Raw genomic sequence first — 19,892 nt, 5'->3', positions numbered from 1 at the left:
TGCTATGGAACCACCAACTCAGAATTTTGATGACTTTCTCTACTGGAAATATACAGAGGACGGTTCTTATTCCGTAAAATCCGGTTACTCCCACCTATGGTCTGAATCTTCAGCTGCTCTCTGCATACGATCTTTTGTTCACACTTTTCCTTGGAAACGAGTGTGGCGAAAAGGGCTTCCACCTAAGATCTCATTCATGTTATGGCGTTTGGCTCATCATATTATGCCAACGACTAATAATTTATTATCCAAACATGTGCCGGTTGACTCCATGTGTTCTCTCTGTCTTTCTTCCCCTGAAACAGAGGAACATTTATTTCGTACATGTGCCTCTGCCCAGCGCGTCTGGAAAGCATCCGCCCTTGGAATTAACGCCATAGCTAACCCATCAACTTCCTTTATATCTTGGATTGGCGACTTCTTGTCTTATCTTCACAAACAATCTTTGGTGACAGATCAAAAATGGCTCTTGCTTTACTTTTGCTGTGTTCTCCAGGCCATTTGGACTACTCGTAATGCAGTGATTTTTCGCAATCACCAGGGTGACCCTGCAGTTACCTGTAGACTTATTGAGGATTTACTGCACTCGCATGTTCAGTTACCCAAGGTACGTTCTACACTATTGTACCCCTCTACTGACCTTGTTACACCATGTGTTATCACAGATCCATCTTCACATCAACGGAGTGCGGTTTCCTTTTCTGTCTCCACACAATATGTCCCAAATACGAGCTGTTTTAGTTGCTGCATCATTAGTACTGAGTTGGATTACTCCAGGTCAAGTATTGTACGCGCAACCTCGTCTTTTGACGCTTCTACCAGGGCCCTTCTATGTGCTATGCGCTACGCCCACTCTCTGAGTCTGGGTTCTGTTTGTTTCTTAGTCACTTGTTGTAAACTATCTGCAGTTCTGGCAACCTCTTTGCCAGTCCCAATTAGTGCACGGCATTCCTTTCGAGAAATTCGTGCTTTGTTTGTCATTTATCCTTACTGGTCTGTACGCCTGGCAACAGGCTAACACTGTATCCTACCTGTGTTTCCTTTAATATATATCAGTTTATTATTGTCAAAAAAAAAAAAAACTAACCTTAGCTTCACATCCTGTTCTCGTAACAGTTCTCTTTCTTTTAGTCCCCTTGTTCCTACTTTTGCCTACTTTATTACACACACAGCGCTTGCGTGTAACAATCCCATTAACCAATTTTGTTGAATCTAACCTTGGAATAAACCCACAAACTTTTGCATATTTGTTGTAAAAATCTATTCTATCTTCCAAATTTGAAAATATCATACCGTTGATTGGTTTTTGATCTTCTGGTCAGCTTGGGAATCCAAAAATTGTGTTTTCAGAACCAACTTGTGGGGTTTCTACAAGACAATTTAACCAAAAGGTTGTTATTTTAAGGCAAGTACATTATATTAGTGAAATCAAACCTTGTTAATGAACAAACCACAATTTTTTCTACCTGGTGCATTAGTCAATGGAAGCACAGGAGGTATATTCATTGTTCATTAGAGCATCAACATTAGCAGCAGCTATACTGTCTGCACAGGAAATGACACACAGTAGGAAATGCATTATGTTCCAGTACTAAAATCAGCAAAAATATACTCCATAGGTACACATTAATATGATATTAGATACAATAGTTAATGTATTTAGATACATGCTCACGCTACATTTTGCGTACATGTTGCATCTGTCAAGGGAAGTACAACCAGTATATCTGAGGCATGGACATTAGTAGCAGGTATACTATCTGCACAGGTACACATCTCATTCAATTTAGATACAATAATTCATATGTCACTATACATCAACAATTTGTGCAGAGAAAAAGAAGTTGCGATTTTCAAACTGCTAAACGTTCATCCAAAAAATTTCAAATGCTATACTAGCTTAATTTTTTGAAAGACTGCTCTACGGTGCACAAAACCATAATCAATACGAGTAATACGGAGCACATACTTTGTCACCCAAGCCACATTAGGTACATGATACCCACAAATTATAAATTACACCATACCTCAGATACACTGTTTTAGCTAGCCAGATACATTTTTTTTTCAAATTAGCTGGAATCATGTATCTAACAGCCAGAGATGTATCTTTGGCTAAGAATTTTATTCTGTCAAAGATATATCTTTGGCCCCCATTAAACCCCAAAAAAATATACAAAAACAGTCAGAAAAATTATCCAGAGGTACACATCTTTATGATCCTAGATACACTACTTCAGTTTTGTAGATACATGTATCTGACATCCCCCAATAAGAAAAAACAGTAATGTGTACCTATAACTTCTTCTGTGATTGAATCATCCCCTTTCCCGTTATCACCTACAACACCTTAAGCAATTTCAGAAATGGATCCCAAATTTAATTGAAAAAATAGTTCCCAAAAATGTATTTACAACAATAATTCATACCTGAATCAGTAGAAGATGATGAAATTATAACCATCCTAAAAATAGTATCAAAACACAAACTAAATTACCATCAAAATCTCAAAATACAATTTACGATTAAAATTGGTAAACCCTAATTTTAAGAATTTCAATTTGTTCAAACCCTAATTTACGATTAAAATTTTGTAAACCCTAATCTGAGTAAAAGCTTACCTCTTAGATTCGCGTGGACAGGAACAATAATGGCGGAAAGTAGGATGATTTGCAGCAATGGAGATTCGCGTTTCTTCGAACAATTTTTTTTTTTGTTGTTGGGATGATTTTTAGGTGAGTGTGAGTTATTATAACGCTTGAACTTTCCTTTTTAGACGTTCGTATGATATATATATATATATATATATATATATATATATATATATATATATATATATATATATATATATATATGTATTCGAGATTCCGTGCGAACTAAAATACGGTGCGAAGCATACGAACTAACATAAGCAATACTATACTTAACCAAATCAACTATTCCCACCCATGACATAATATAATAAACTTCCTTCTACTTTCCGACACAGTACACAACCCCAATTTCCACTTGGTAAATGAACCATCTCAACCAAAACCTTAAGGTGATGGTTGAGGCTCAACTATTATATTTATTCCTATTATACCCCCCTCACTCGAATGCCCATTGGGCTCGAAGAGTGGTTAGTGCACAGGTCCCCTCATACCATGTGCTGAATTTCCACTTCGTGAGTTATTGGAGGCTGCCAGGATTTGAACCCGTGACCTTTCGTCACTCTGGGTTTGATACCTTGATAAATGAACCATCTCAACCAAAAACCTTACGGTGATGATTGAGACCCAACTATTACATTTGTGCCTATTAGATACATCTAGTATGAGACTAGATACATTTCTAAGTAGTCCAGGTACACATATCGATATGTGTTGATATGCGTACTTGGAATACTTATAAGTATATCTAGAGTGCTTATAAGTGTATCTCTGGAGTGGTTGGGCATGACAGGCGATGTTCAATAATACTGCCATTCTAATCACTTTCCATGTGAATTATCGTTATTCATGCCGATTAAATGTAATTAAGTGACACCATCCCACTGTAAAGAAACTTGCAAACAAAGGTTAATAAGTAAAACAAACAACTGTACAAACAAAACTCATAACACTATTGTGATTGATATTATACGTACCAAGTACTATACTTAGAAACCCACTAAAATGTTTTTTTTTTCGGCAGCAATACATAAAGTTTAACAATCTACGTCCCTCTCATGACCTTCTTAGCAAGGTCATGAGCGGTCCTATTAAAGCATCTAGGAACAAAAGAAAAACTTAAATAATGAAACATCGGAAATAAAGCGCCCATATCATCTAGAATCCCCTTTGTAAGGTGGTGTATCATTTCCTTTCCAGTTATTTGGAGCAGCAGCTTAAGGCAATCCGTTGATACGTCTAAGTGTCGAATCCCTTGATCCCTAGCCCAACTCAATACATCCTTCAGACCTAGAGCTTCTGCTTGCATCGCGGATTGTGCCTTGATTTTGATACCTCTACTGAAAAGAGTGGTTCCATTCGCCGCGATCACAACCCATCCAACAGCAGCCTCCTTAACCGATTTCCACCCCGCATCGACCATAACCTTCATGGGAGCACAAGACGAGGCCGCACCAACCACGTAAACGGGATGACCATCCCTCGGTTCCATGGGTGAACAATTCAACGTGCCCCCAAGCACCCTATCCACGCCCCGTACCTTATCCCCCTCCTCCCATGCCTTTAGCACTAAATCCATTGTACTTCGCCATATACCATAGAACATCTGAGGGTGGAAAGTAACTTCCTGAAAAACCACCCTGTTTCGACCATCCATAAGCACCACAAGGTACCCATAAATTTAATCAACCTAGGAGTAGCACCCTCCGACTTACCCAGAAAAGACATCCAGTTGATAATCCAGTCTCCAATATCCATTGACGGAGCGCAGTTAACCCGAATACCCAAATCCAAACAAGCCCAAATACGCTGAGCGACACTACAATCCCTAAAAAGATGTGCTCTGGATTCCATACACCCATTTTCAGCCGCAGACATTTTACAGCTGGTGTCAGCTTGGAAACCCCGCTTAGCAAGGCTCAACCCCACAGGAAGAGAATCAGAAATGAGCCGCCATAGGAACACTTTCCACTTCTGTGGAACTTGGAGCTTCTACAAGACCTTTTGACAAAATCTACCACTTTTAGCACTCATTTGTGTCTTGTCCTTAGTGCTTGCATGCTTTTCCATGAAGTGATTAAAAGCGACCCCATATCCACTTTTCACTGAGTACTCACCATTAGTCGTGTGCTTCCAATAAATACAGTCATGAATTTGTGAAGCACAAACTGGCATTGCCAGGATATGGTCCACCACTCCCCTGTGGAAAAGGTACTTGACATGTTGCTCATCCCAACCTCCATTCACTTGATGAATATCGCTAATCGTTATGTCTTTTAAATCAACATTCTCCAATTGTAGAGCCTCAGTACTCGGTTCCGGCATCTCACCATTAACCCAACGAGTGGTCCACACATTAAGACTAGAGCGTATTCCTAGTTTCCAAGCAACGTTGTTAGCTAACAAATCCATTCCATACTGCAAGCTTCTCATTCCCCATGACACATTCCCCGTCCTTTTGTATTCCAAATTAGTATTCATCCCTTTTCTCCCAAAACGTTTTGCCCTAAACACCTTACAAAACAAGGACTCCTGACCCGACACAATTCTCCAAGCCTGCTTAGCTAGTAGAGCCTGATTCAAACATTCAATATTCCGTATACCAAGACCTCCCGCACTTTTAGGCAAACTCAGAAAATTCCTACTACACCAGTGAGTACCCTTACCCGATTTACATCCTGCCCACCAATAATGCGATAACAAAGAATTAATCTTGTTAGTCACACTTACCGGTATCTTAAATACCGATAGAAAGTAATTTGAGAGATTTGATAGAACCGATGAAATCAGGGTAAGTCTACCAGCCGATGATAAGAAAATGCCGTTCCACGAAGAAATCCTCTTCATCACACACTCAGTTAATGCCATGAATAAGTCCCTCTTTGACCCTTGAAACTCCGTTGGAATCCCAAGATATTTACCGATCCCTTTATTGTTTCCAATATTAAAGACTTTAAGGCACACCTGGACCTGTTTCAATCTCATACTTGGACTAAATTGGACCCCCGACTTAGCATCATTAATCCTTTGGCCAGAAGCTCTACAGTAAGCGTCCAAAATCTTTTTCAACTGTTTCGCAGAATCACCCATATCCTGAAGAAAGAACACAGCATCATCCGCAAAGAAAAGATGCGTCAAAGGAGATACTTGCTTACATAGCGGGATACCCTTGAGTACTCCACAATTCTGGGCTTGAATAACCATCCCCGATAAAACTTCCATACACAAAATAAATAAGGGGACAAAGGATCCCCCTGCCGAAGACCACATTTTGGTGAAAAAGGACTAAGAGGCGATCCATTTAGCAAGATCTCATACGAAACCGTCATAACACAATTCATGATCAAATTAATAAGCCTCTCTGGAAAACCAAACTTACGCAAGACCTTAGCAAAAAAACTCCAACGAATTCTATCATAGGCTTTACTCATATCGGCTTTAAACGCGAATCGCCCATATCTTCCACTCTTATGTCTATTAATTTCATGGATCGCCTCATGAGCCAGTAGAATATTATCACTAATTAGCCTTCCCGGTATAAACGCATTCTGAAACTCACCAGTCAGAGAACTCATAACCCGGGCAATCCTATTTGCAACACACTTAGAAATGATTCTCATAAAGACATTACAGAGACTAATGGGGCGATAGTCATGCACAACCTCAGGATTTCGAGTCTTGGGAATAAGGGCGATAAAGGTTCGATTTGCTTCTCGTAAAACACGGCCTGAGTTTAACACAGATAGAGCCGCCTTAATAAAATCCTTCTTGATAAAACCCCAACATTTCTGAAAGAACAGGGCCGGGATACCATCAGGTCCCGGAGATTTCAAGGGGCCCATTTGAAAAACTGCCGCCCGAACTTCCTTAGCAGTGAAAGGCCTGGCCAGCCTATCAGCATCATCATCAGCCAAGCTCTTAGAAACACCCCTAAAGACCTCCTCATCAGCCCCAACACTCTCGGGTTCATCCATCAACCCATTAGCCCCATACAACTCCATGAAGTATCGCTGAAACATACTGTGCCTACCATACTTGAATCATACGTCCACTCCCCATCCTCCCCTTTTATCCCATAAATAAAATTCCTCCCAGCCCTCCCTTTAACCCAGTTAAAAAAGTACTTGGTGCAAGTATCCCCATCAATGGCCCATCGAATTTTAGTCCTTTGTTTCCAAAACATATCAGCAGCACGAGCAAAAGCCTTGACTTCCTCATCCACTTTAGAATGTTCCTCTTCCCTTCCCTCCCGTATTGCTAATTCCATGCCCTTTTCAAGACGAACATCAAAATCCTCCTATTTCCCTCTCCAATCTTGTCTTTTATCAAGGGTCCAGGTTTTCACCCTATGCTTTACCAAAGCTAATTTCCTTGTAACCTGAAAGGTCGGAGAACCCGTAAACCTTGTCGACCACGCCTTTTGAACCTCCTTTATACACTCTTCATGTTCTAGAGCCCACGAATCTAACTTGTATGGCCTCCGGGACCCATTACCAATAAGATTAAAATCCAACTCAATCGGAGCGTGAACAGAAATCTGAATTGGATAGTGTTTTAGTCCCGTATTTGGAAAGAAAGTGAACCAATCTTTGGATGCCATAGCTTTATCTAACCTTTCATATACACGAGCTTGACCCTTCCGATTATTACACCATGTAAATTGAGGTCCCTTAAAAGGCATATCCACTAACTCATTTCTAATACGCCACTTATTAAACATAACCGCCCCATTTATCGAAGTAGGCTTCAATGTCCACTTATCGGAAGTGAATTCCACTTGATTAAAATCTCCAATAATTAAAAACGGAAATTGAAAGGATGATATTCGACATTCTAAATCACTCAACACCGATGCCCTCATAGAAGAACTAGGTGCACCATAAAAGAGAACGAGGTACCATGAAAGCCCATTATATTTTTCAACTAGAAGAACCACAAAATGCATACAAGAGAAAACATGGCGCATCTTAGCTTCCTTACGCCATGAAAAAATGATGCTAGCACTATTCTCTTTATCATTTACCACAAAATCTCATGGAAGACGGCACGTATCCGTCACTTTGGAGTGACGGATACTATTTCCTCTCACAAATGACCCAAATAGAGGAGAGAGGGAAGCACATGGGGGTGCCCCCACCTTGTCTCCCCTATTCGTTTTGTGAGTGGCATTACCCGTCACTTGTTCCAACCCGTCTTCAGCAAGACTAACTGATCATTTACAGCAGTTTGAAAATTTCTTTCAATTGATGACAAATAAATCAATGTTAAGTACACAGTTATCCCTTACGGCGTGCCTGGAATCCATGAAATAATCCGGGGGTAAATTTTAATTGGGTGATAATTACCGGAGAACTCAATTACTTGGGTAATGAATTAATCGATGATAGGTTTGACATATAAGGGTAATGATTACCGAGTAGATGTTTTACTCCCTTAATCATTACCCGGGGGGAAGGGTGGGTAATGTATTATCTTTTCATAAGATTAATAGATTCAGGAGGTGAATAATTACTCTATTGCCAAACATGGAAAATGCATCTTACTTATCACTCCCCTATTCATTCCCTTCCTTTTACCCTCAATCCAAGCAAACCTTTAAACACACATGTTAAGTTGATAAAAAAGGTAACTTGAAGTCAAAAAAACTAAGTTTTCTTTATAAATCCACTACACGAAGCCGCCTGATCTAAAGCCTTTTCTGTCCTACTTTAGAATAAATACATTTTTTTAGTTACTAGCTATATACCTTTAACTTGCTAGATTCAATCTTTTAAGTTACTAAATACATATCTTTAGCTAGCTAGATACACTCCTTTAAATTACTAGATACATACCTCTATCTAGCTAGATACTCTTTTAATTTTTTAGATATATACCGGCCTCTAGCTTGCTCGATACATTTCTTAAAATTGCTAGATACATACCCTTAGCTAACTAAATACACTCTTTTAAGTTACTAGATACATACATCTAACTAGTTAGATACACTCTTTAAGTTGTTGGATACACATTTTTGCCCCCTTTTTTCCGGATTACAATTGAGGGAAAGATTTGCTATCACTCGGCTTTAAGATATAATGAATGAATAAAGCCGACACTATAATTCTCGAACCCATTTCTAACGTGAAGGTCTTGAAACACTAGAATAATGTAGTTGTTGCATACTTGGGCACACTTTAAAGTGGAAAACATTTAGATTAGCTAGTAAGCTTGTACAAATTGAAAAACTACCATAACTATAATTTATGCATTACAGGAGTTCACCACTAGTGATCCCTAAAGACGGACATTTAGGATGCAAACATACACAAGAAAAAAAAATTAAACAAACAAACTTATACTCCGTATACTCTGTATACAATAACACTAGCATGGATAGGTATATTATCGGGGGCGGAATCCCGTGCGAACTAAGTTATGATGCGAAACCTACGAACTTAATCTTAACCCTTATATCCAATTCAGATAAGTACGACTACTATTAAACCAAAATATCCTCAGTGTCACATGTCTCTTTCTTACTCCAAACTCAACCCCAGACCTCCCCTTATTTTTGGTATTTACCTACGATCGTCATCCAGTCGCTGCCCCCGACGACTCAGACGTCAGCCACTCCGGCGAAGTCTCCATCCTCGGTATCCCCAATTCATGACATGGCTCTCCAATTTTGTTTATTTTTTGGCAAAATTATTACAACATTGATTTGAATATTACTAGATCTATTCATTTATAGGCAAAATAAGAAAAATCTAACTCCATTTGATGCTTCTGCGACTTTTTCTGAGTCGGAAATGTATATCGTGAGTCTATAAAGTCGTCGGTGACAGGAAAGCGAGGGCCACCGGCATCCGCGCAACGAAGAAAGTCCATGGTGGTTGGTGACTTGTTGTTGTCGCCGTTGCTGTGTATGGGGTGGGTAATGGTCGACTTTAGAGTGGGCTTGGGTATTATTAATCTAGGATCGTCTTGGCTGGAAGCTTGTGCGGTGGTGTTGTTTTTAGTAGTTGTGACCTAGGTAGCACGGACACTCCTCCTAACTAGTCGTCCCGTGTCCGACACCGTGTCCGACACTCGGACACCCGACACTCGTCGGACACACGCCTAAACATGTTATAGTTTACACGAGCAATAAATTCTCAAAAAAGATTGATTAAAAGATTTGTTTGGGTGCGAAATTAGAATTAGTTATAGTTAAGGTCGAATTTTACCTTCAGTTACCTAAATTTAGTATCAAATACACTAAATTTAGAATTAAATACATTACAATAATAAAATCATACGTTATTTATAACCATAAAATATTTTTTTTATTAAATTTAAATAGCGTGTCCCGTGTCCTAATTTTCACGGGATGCCGTATCACGTGTCCGTGTCCGTTTTGGTGCTACCTAGGTTGTGACTAGCGGATGCATGTTTATGATGTTTTGGGGAGACGAATGTGAATTTCGGAGTGGTGTTTGCTGATTTTGATGGATGACACTTCTAATTAAGCTCTGAAGAAACAATAAGCATGGAACGAAATAGAAGAAAATGACATGATAATCTACGGGGCGAGATCACGTTCGAACTTAAGTTGAGTACGAAGCGTACGAACTAAGTTAAAAAAAAAAAAAAAAAAAAAAAAAAAAACCTCAAATTTAAGATTATGCGTATCAATCATGCATGTTTTTGACCCCATTTCCACTGCTTTTTCACACTCAACTGTCCCACATGGCCCCACATCCCTCTTTCTTTTTCACCCTACCCACAGTCTCATAACGCCGGCGCCAGAGTGCCAGACCTAGCCGGCAACCTTCGACAACACCGCCAACAACGCATTTACTCTTCCGCAACCTGTTCCTCACCCTCTCTTCTCCATGTTCGGCGACGATTCCTATTCCACTTCTCTTGGCGATTTTCGAGGGTTTACGTGGTCAGCTGTTGGTGGTGGATAAAGGTCGAGATTCGTGGTGTCCTAGATTTACGGTGGTGGTGGTCGTGAGAGTCAGTCGGATGGTCTTGTGGGTGTGTGGTGAAGGCAATGTGGGCAGGAGGTGGTGGTCGTGGGAGTGAGCGGAGGCGGTGGTGGACTAGTCATGTGTGGTGATGGGTCACGGGTTTGATGGTGATGGTATGTGGATACATAGAACATTTAAACAAATCTTGCTTTCTCTTTAAAATATGCATCGAAATAATCTCATATAATCTTTTATGTCAGTTAAAATATATGTCCAAGGTTGTAAATGTTGATGTTCTTATTGCTTATACAATCCGGATACTGGAAAATTGAAGACAAATTGACAAAATGGTAATGATAGAATTACGAAACTACTAACTAACCTGTGAGTTGTAAACACATGGCCATGACTATGACTTTTCCCGTGCCAACAAGAAGTTCAACCAAGTTATTAAGAAATGATGTAAGTGAACCAAGTGCTTGCAGTCTAGTGGTAGACTTGGGTAACCTCAAAGCTTGCAAAGGTAAGAATTGCGAGGTCCCGTGTTCGTCCAGGTGGTGACGCCGGAATGCCTGAGCCCGGGGGATTAAACCCCTCGTCACCAAAAAAAAAAAAAAAAAAAAAAAAAAAACAAAGAAATGATGTAAGTGTGCCCTGTGCTTCCGTCTGTTCCTTGTTCTTGTTTGACTTTGTTCTTGACTAGTGTGGTGCTTTTTCTTGCCGTTATTTGTTGAATGAGATTCTCTTAGAGTTGATAGGGCGCATGCATTGAGTTAAAAATGTAACGGAGTATTATGTTAGGAGCCTTTCTAAGTAATTTTTCCCCAGTGTATAATGTGAGAATCAGTTGATGGGACTTAGAATGTAAGAAACAGGCAGCCGTTTAGTATGTGTAACAATTACCATGGACAAATAAGAATTATGAGTTGTTGGAGTTGCGAAATGAATTTGCTTGTCTTTACCTCCTACAGCAATGTGGGACACTGTAATTGTACCTTGCATGTTCTTGGGCTCCAGAAGCGTGATTTGCCATTTAATTACTCTGGTTGGCCTTGTAAATACTTTATTGTACTCAGTAAAATTACATCATTGTTTTTCAAGTTATCCAATTTCTCAGGTTTTTGATTCCCCAATTTTGCAAGTTGCAGTTGGGACTAGACTTCGTATACGGTTAGATGCGAGGTCTATAGTGCAGTTGGTGCAGAGTTTTGATGCTTCTACAGGTACTAGATCACTTGCTATAGCTTTAGATCTTGAGATTATTCTCATCTACTCACTGTTCTTTTCTGTGACATTTTTTTATTAAATAAGAGTAAATTGTTGTTCTTTCCAATTTGGAAGTTGTCAGCTAAGTTGTAGCTTCTGCTTCTTTTACCGTCATGCCTTGACTGTGCTGAAGTATTTTTCTCTTCGTACCATCATTAAATTAAGCGATTTCATCATAGTGTGGCACTGATTCTGGTCCTATTATGTCTGTATGGTAAGATTTAGGGTTGGCGGAGTGGAGGATTTGCGTATGGTTTATGGATTGGCATATTGGTTGCATCTAGATTTTCTGTTGTTCCAGGGCCGTCGAGTGTGTGGAAAAAAGAGCTTCAACTTACTTGAGGCCGAACCAGTAAGGTAAGCTGTTTTATATCAATAGTAACTATTATTGAGTAACGTCTGGTCATTTTGTTATTGTTTACGAAATGTTGTGCTGAATATCTACTTTGGTAGGACTATAGCAGGGAGCTTGCAAAACAACTATTCCCAGTTTGAGCACTATGCTGAAAAGGAAAAAGGACCATGGTACAAATGCTATCGTTTAATCATATTTGTTTGTAAACTGTTTCTTATATGTCAAGAGATTATTAGTTAATTCTCGATTACTAATGGTCAGGTAATCATGTCATTACCCTTTGAAATTGCACCTCTGGTTCTCATTTTCGAGCTAGGTCACTCCTGGTTTACTAGTTGAAGCTATGCATATTCGGGGGTGTTTGATTGGAGGTCTTTATGAAAGGGAAAAGGAATGGGATTACCCCATACTTCTCCAAATTGACTCCCGCTCACAACACCACACCAAGGGTTTGTCATTCCTTACCCTACGACCTACCATCACCAGTAGACAACCACTTCAATCCCTATATCCACCGTTAATACCTACCACCAAGAACAATCACCGCCTCTCACATCTGCATCACTACCACCGGCTGCGCCGGAGCCACTGCATTCGACCGTTACATGGACCGCCTATCACAGGCTTACTGGTTGGGGTTGGTGGGTGTAAGGTGCCGGCATGTGGACGGTGGTGGGAGCCAGCACCGAAACTGTGAGGTTGTAAATCGTGGTGGTTGCAAGTGGTGGATGTTGGTTTTGAGGGTGATTGTCCTTGTAATTTTCTACCAAACAACTGTGTGCATTAGGGGTAATCCCTTTCCTTTCCCCTTTATTCCCTTTTTCATTTCATTCACTTACACTTTCCCGAACCAGACATAATGTGGCGTTAATGACTCTTGTAAATAATCAAAGTCCCTGAGAAGGGATGAATTCTATTCACGTATATATAGCACAATTACAATGAATGAGATCCTACTAATAAGGAAACAAGATAATAATCTACCTAAAACTAGGTAACTAATATTTACAATCTTTGACTAATATAATAACTAACTAAATATATACAAGAATATATATTTACTAACACGCCCCCGCAGTTGGAGCGGTAGGGGAACGAACACTCAAACTGGTTCGAAAACGAGTAAACAAATGTCGCGGAAGGCCTTTCGTAAATATATCGGCATATTGATACTCGGAAGGCACATGGAGCACTCGAACTTCACCAAGTTGAACCTTTTCGCGTACGAAGTGGATGTCAAGTTCGACATGTTTAGTTCTTTGATGTTGGACCGGATTCCCGCTAAGGTACACCGCAGAAATATTATCACAGAACACAAGTGTAGAGCGGTTAATAGTAACATGTAATTCGAGGAGCAAATTCCGTAACCAACTAGTCTCCGCGACAGCATTTCTAACGCCCCGATACTCAGCCTCGGCGCTTGAAGTAGAGACAGTAGCTTGCCTCTTGGAAGACCATGAAGCCAAATTGTTGCCGAGGAACACACAATAGCCAGAGGTGGACCTACGCGAGTCGGGGCAGCCAGCCCAATCGGCGTCGGAATAAGCCGTTAGTGTGAAAGACCGAGAGGGGCAGAGTGTAAGACCGTGATCAAGCGTTCCCTGAATGTAACGAATAATGCGCTTTAGGAACTGCATATGGGAAACACGGGGGTCATGCATGAATAAACAGACTTGCTGTAATGCGTAAGTAATGTCGGGCCGTGTAATTGTTAAATATTGTAAAGCACCGGCCAAACTTCGATAAAGTCCGGGGTCGTCAACAACAGGACCCGCAGCAGCACTGAGCTTCGAACCAGGCTCGACCGGAGTGGAACATGGTTTGCAGGAGCTCATTTTACCACGAGACACTATATCAGTAGCGTATTGTTTCTGACTTAAGAACATACCCGAAGTAGTGCGGCTGACCGTAATGCCCAAAAAATGATGTAAAACACCCAAATCCTTCATGGCAAATTCTTGTGATAAGGAATTAATTATAGCACGCAATAGGGATGATGAGGAGGCCGTTAGAACGATGTCGTCTACATAGAGTAGCAAGTAAGCCGTGGCCTTAGGGGTATGATAAATAAATAAAGAGGAATCACAAACGCTGCTCTTAAATCCTTGCGAAGTGATAAATGTAGCGAAGCGTTGATACCACGCGCGAGGGGCCTGTTTTAGCCCATATAACGATTTTCGGAGCTTGCATACGTGGTGTGGGTGAGCCGAGTCAACAAACCCGGGTGGTTGGTGCATGAACACCGTTTCCTCCAAATTTCCATGCAAGAATGCATTCTTTACATCAAGTTGATGAATTGGCCACGACCGCGAAATAGCTAGACTTAGAACAGTTCGGATTGTGGTCGGTTTGACAACGGGGCTAAAGGTTTCGTCACAATCTATCCCAACTTGTTGTGTCTTACCGTTAACGACAAGACGGGCTTTGTATCGTTCTAGGGAGCCATTTGCATTAAATTTGTGACGGAATAACCACATACAACGAATAATGGATGCATCACGGGGACGGGGTACTAAATCCCAAGTATGATTGTCCTTTAATGCTGTAAATTCGTCATTCATAGCACGTTTCCAGTTCGGGTCATTAAGGGCAAGGTGAGGGGATTTAGGAAGGGGGGAAATACTAGTGGTGGTGGCGAAGGCTTTTGGTTTAAAAATGTCGTTCATGGCGCGGGTAGACATTTGGTGAGTAGGTAAGGGTGGTGGCTGACGAGGGGGTGGAGGAGGGGGTGGTGGTGGTGGTGGAGTGGCGGAAGCAGGGGAGGCAGGGGAAGGGGGGACTGTTGAGGCAGGGGAATTTGGTACGGGGGTTACAGGGGAGGAGGGACCTGTTTCGGGAGAGGGAGGTGAATGAGGTGTCGGGGTGGGAGGGTTAGACGGTTCAGGTGTGGTGGTGGGGGATGGAGGTGGTAGGTCAGGGAATAGGTGGTGTAAGGGTGGAGAGGTGGTGTCGGGAAGAGGGGAGGCAGGGACTGTGGAAGGCGAGGCGAAAGGGAAAACAGTCTCATCGAAGGTGATGTGACGCGAAATTATGACCCGGTTGGATGTGGGATCGAGACAGCGATAGCCGCGTTGGTTAGGAGGATACCCCAAAAAAACACACTTGATGGAACGGGGGGCAAGTTTGTGAGGGCGAGTGGCTGAGATATTTGGGTAACAAGCGCACCCGAAAACACGGAGGTGATCATAAGTGAGTTGTTTAAGATAGAGAGCGGAAGTGGGCGAATTGAAATTGAGTGTGGAGAGCATCAACCCAATATCGAGGAGGTATTGAATTCCTCTTCGAGAGCGGCAGCTCGAGCGCCCTTGTTGTTGTTGAAGATGCCTTCGACTCGGAGCCAAGCGTCACGAGCGGTGGAGTCGTCTTCAAGAACACGAGGGAGCAACTCGTCACTAAGGGTACCGTAAATCCATTGCAGCACATGCGCGTCTATTTCAAGCCACGTGTTGTAGGTAGCATCGGTATGACACCGTCGCATCCTTTATTAATCAACCGACTCCTGGTCGGACCCTAATCCGTGGGGTACCCCACCTCCCTGGCCTCCTACCTGGACTCCTCCCCCTTGTCCCTACCCCACCTACCCTGGTTGGACTCAACCATGGCCCTACCCTCCACCACGGCCTACCTATGGTCGTAATCAGCCTCCCCATCGACCCCAGGGACAAGCATATGTCCTTGAATCCGAACCCCCTCAACCCACTGACCTAGCCCAAGCCTTCCAGGCCTTGTCCGTGCAGCACCAATTCGACCCGTGGTACATGGATACGGGTGCATCCTCTCACCTTACCGCTGATCCAGGTATGATTACTAATCCTCTAAATGTTAGTAGAATTCGTTCCATTTACGTTGGTAATGGTCATAGCATTCCGGTTTTAGGGTTGGGCACATCCTATTTAAATACCAATTCCCGTACCTTACATTTAAACCATGTCCTTCACACCCCGAACATAATTAAAAATTTAATTTCCGTACGCCAATTTACCAAGGAAAATAATGTGAGTGTTGAATTTGATCCTTTTGGCTTTTCTGTGAAGGATATACCGACTGGGACAGTGATCTTGCGGAGTGACAGTGACGGCGAATTATACCCCGTGTCTCCCACTTCACCTTCCTCTCAGCCACGCTCCACCACCAATTCGCCTCGAGCTCTAATAACCGCTGGCCCTGACGTTTGGCATTCACGCCTCGGCCATCCAAGCTCTTCCATTTTAAGTCTTTTACGTTCAAATAGCTTTATTACTTGTAATAAGACTCATCATAATTCGTTTTGCTCTTCCTGTCATATTAGTAAGAATAAAAGATTGCCATTTTATGATTCCTTAAATCGCTCTATTGCTCTGATACCATGTAAATAATCAAAGTCCCTGAGAAGGGATGAATTCTATTCACGTATATATAGCACAATTACAATGAATGAGATCCTACTAATAAGGAAACAAGATAATAATCTACCTAAAACTAGGTAACTAATATTTACAATCTTTGACTAATATAATAACTAACTAAATATATACAAGAATATATATTTACTAACTCTGTTCAAACCAACCGACTTAGATTGTCAGTGTTGGTATATGTTGTTTGCCAAGTATCCCCTCCATTTTAGTCAATAAGCCTCTTTGTCCAAACACACCCTCCTATTAAAAGATAACAAATGCGGTTAATTAACTTTAATGGAGGCAGTTATAGCTTCTCCAAAGCCGATTAAGAAAAACATGCTGACGTAGATTGTTTGTATATCCAAGGTCGAGCGGAGGCAGTACTCATAGCCGCATATGGAAATGGGGATAAGATTAAGACAAATATGATATGATATGATATTGAAGCTTGATAAGCAAGGTTGTGATACCACATCTGAAATAGAGATCAAAGAGATCGAGATGGACCACTGACGATGTGAGTAAAATCGAAAAATTGTTCGTTTAGGTATTAGTTCTGCTAACATTGTCATTCCTGTAATGATCCATTAAATGAACCCTAATCTTCCTTGTAACAGTCTCCATGTAACAACAATTCTGTTTTTTCCACCCTTTTATTTATCGACCTGCCAATGAAATGATGTGATTTATTTTTCACTTTCATCTATTTCCCTTCCAACATAAATTTGTTAAGACCGAAAAATTGACATTGTTTCCTTCCTGACCCTTCCATCCAACAAAGGGAGCGAGCGCTCTGAGTCCAAGAAGCAAGGTTATTATAGTATGTTGCTCCTTTGTTAGCAAAAAGTAAATTCGTTTTTACCACATTAAGCCACAATGAGTAGATTATACAACCTGTTGTATATAGTTGTATGATGTAGAATCTGAGCTGTGTACTAAAGTTTTCGAGTTTTGTTTAAAAGAATCTGAGCTATGCTGTAAAGTTTTTGAACTCACACACTTAAACATAAAAAAATAAACTCTCCCAAAACTCAAAAAAATTACACATTAGCTCGGATTAATATATAGGGTTGTACAATGCTTATTATACAACTGGTTGTATAGTAATATTTGTGATTAAGCCATGGGACATAGCAGTCCGAAAAGTATTTTCAAAACTTGTCCAAAATATAAAAATGTGATACACTATAATTTATTGAAAATTGTTACTTACTACCCTAGTATTTACCATATTTTACAAACTACCACCTTGTATTTTGATTATTACAACTTACCACCTACATTACACCCTATATATCTCATCTACCACCGTATTTCAGTCCCGCAAATCATTTTACTTAAATCTCGACTCTTTAAATTAACAAACTATAACAAGACCAAAACACCCTTACTTTAATTCACTCAATAACAAATCCTCTTTTCTCTCTCTAAACCCTAATCTAATAGGAATAATTATAATAGTTGGGTCTCAACCATCACCTTAAGGTTTTGGTTGAGATGGTTCATCTATCATGGTATTAGAGCCAGTGTGACCGAAGGTCATGGGTTCAAATCCTGACAACCTCAAAACTCCTCAAAAACTCGAAGTGGAAACCCAAAGACACGGTGCGGGGGAGCTTGCGTGCACAACTAACCACTCTTCAAGCCCAACGGGCATTTGAGTGAGGGAGCGTAATAGGAATAATTATAATAGTTGGGCTTCAACCATCACCTTAAGGTTTTGGTTGAGATGGTTCATCTATCATAATCAACTCCTTAATTCTCCAATGATGAATCATAACTCTCAAATTCAACAAGTATTTACTATGGAGTATTTCACAAACGGTTTCTACGATTTTAACCTTGTCATTTTTCTCATCCTCTAACTCATCACCCAAAAAAAAAAAGTTAATTTGATTAGGTTTGAAGAAAAGGGTATTAAATGGAAAGTAAATGACAAAATATATGTGAAAGAGAAACAAGGTTTGTGACCCGTGAGATTCACGGGTTTATCTGTTTTAGTTTTGTTACTTTTATCGTATTATTTATATTTGTCTGGGCAATTAGTTGATCCATTTAAAAAATAGTCTTGAAATACATAAAAGTTAGTTGGTTAATGCCTTATTTCTTTGACAATTTTGATTTATTTTCAAAACTATATATTGTATTTTAGTTGTTATTTTGATTATTATACTAAAAACATGTGGTTTTAAAAAAAAGTTACCTTTCAATGAGTCCAGTAATTCATGACACCATGTAAAAAAAATTAAATACTTAAGGTTGCTTTTTTATTAGATTGTATAGATTTTGTACTAAATTTTCTATGTAAAAGTTTGAACGTCGCTTTATCTTTCGGCAAATAAAGTTAGTGAGTAAAGACGAAAGGGCAAATTAATGCATAATGTTGAATTATTCTTTTTTTTTTCCTTCTTTTTTTTGAGAATAATAAATCTCACAATGTAAGGAGCTTAAAACATATAGAATTATAAGGTTTTTTATCTTCTCAATATTTTAATTGTCATAAATCATATAGTAGCATAGTTATACCAATTTCAAAAATTCTAAATTTTATATTTTTCATAAATGATAAAATGAGTTAAATAATAGCCTACTACAAATCTCATTACAATCTCTTATGTGTTATAAGACATATGCATTAGATAATATGACATGTACGCATAAATATTACTTGTAGATAATAATTTACATTTAGTCATTATCTATGTCAAAAGAATTTTTTTGTCCAACTTGTTAATAAGATTGAGATCCTTGCAACTCCAATTTCATTCTATGAGAGCCTATTTTCAAAGGAAAAATGATGAATAAAAAAGAAACACATAACCAAATAAAACATACATTTGAAAGTTTCTGAAATACTAAATTTTATTTATAAACCTAAAAACAATTAGTCATTCACATTCATGTAGTCAATTTTGTAGTTAGTTTATAACATAGTATTGAGTGGAATGGAGGGAATATTTGTGTAAGCAATTCTAGTATTTCTCTTCTTCAAATAGTCTTTTTTATCCAATGAACTATCCCTAAAAAAAATCCACTGAGTGATTAATAAGAAACAAAATGGTGGAATTTGATTTATGTAATATTAACTTTACCGTTATTAATTTAAGTTTTCACTTAAATAATGTAAGAAATAGGATATTGAATCATAAAGATGTAAGTATATTTACCTATGAATAGCACAACTCCACAAATCTTGATAGCCCCTATGAAGGTTAAAAATGTGAAGATTACTTCATAACAAATCGAACTTAAAAATAAATAAATAAATTATTAGTTTAAAACCTTAGTACACTTACCTTGATGT

The 19,892-nt window shown here is 39.7% G+C and overlaps 1 protein-coding gene and 1 long non-coding RNA gene across 16 annotated transcripts in view; one reads left to right on the top strand and one right to left on the bottom strand.

Annotated features, from left to right (window-relative positions):
* Positions 1-1,466: 1,466 nt before the first annotated feature.
* LOC141639765 (uncharacterized) lies at positions 1,467-11,055 on the bottom strand. Its single transcript, XR_012542663.1, has 5 exons — positions 10,971-11,055; positions 2,430-2,464; positions 2,296-2,340; positions 1,692-1,760; positions 1,467-1,545 (listed from the first exon to the last, which is right to left on the bottom strand). It is a non-coding gene; the product is annotated as an uncharacterized LOC141639765 (long non-coding RNA).
* Positions 8,858-19,892, top strand: part of LOC141639764 (uncharacterized) — a 30,759-nt gene continuing 19,724 nt past the window's right edge. For 2 of the 15 annotated variants that reach the window (XR_012542658.1, XR_012542656.1), the window contains exons 1-4: positions 10,198-10,761; positions 11,706-11,811; positions 12,074-12,211; positions 12,319-12,379. The gene's annotated coding sequence lies outside the window, so the exon portion shown is untranslated. Of the gene's footprint in view, positions 9,287-10,197; positions 10,762-11,705; positions 11,812-12,073; positions 12,212-12,307; positions 12,380-16,243; positions 16,540-16,954; positions 17,362-19,892 lie in introns of those variants that run through there. The other 13 variants (XR_012542657.1, XR_012542655.1, XR_012542652.1 and 10 more) reach the window with 11 other exon arrangements.

Source organism: Silene latifolia, unplaced genomic scaffold, assembly GCF_048544455.1.
Source record: "Silene latifolia isolate original U9 population unplaced genomic scaffold, ASM4854445v1 scaffold_57, whole genome shotgun sequence".
Lineage (NCBI taxonomy): Eukaryota > Viridiplantae > Streptophyta > Magnoliopsida > Caryophyllales > Caryophyllaceae > Silene > Silene latifolia.
The sequence above is the reverse complement of the archived record's forward strand: the minus strand, read 5'-3'. Positions and strand labels throughout refer to the sequence as shown.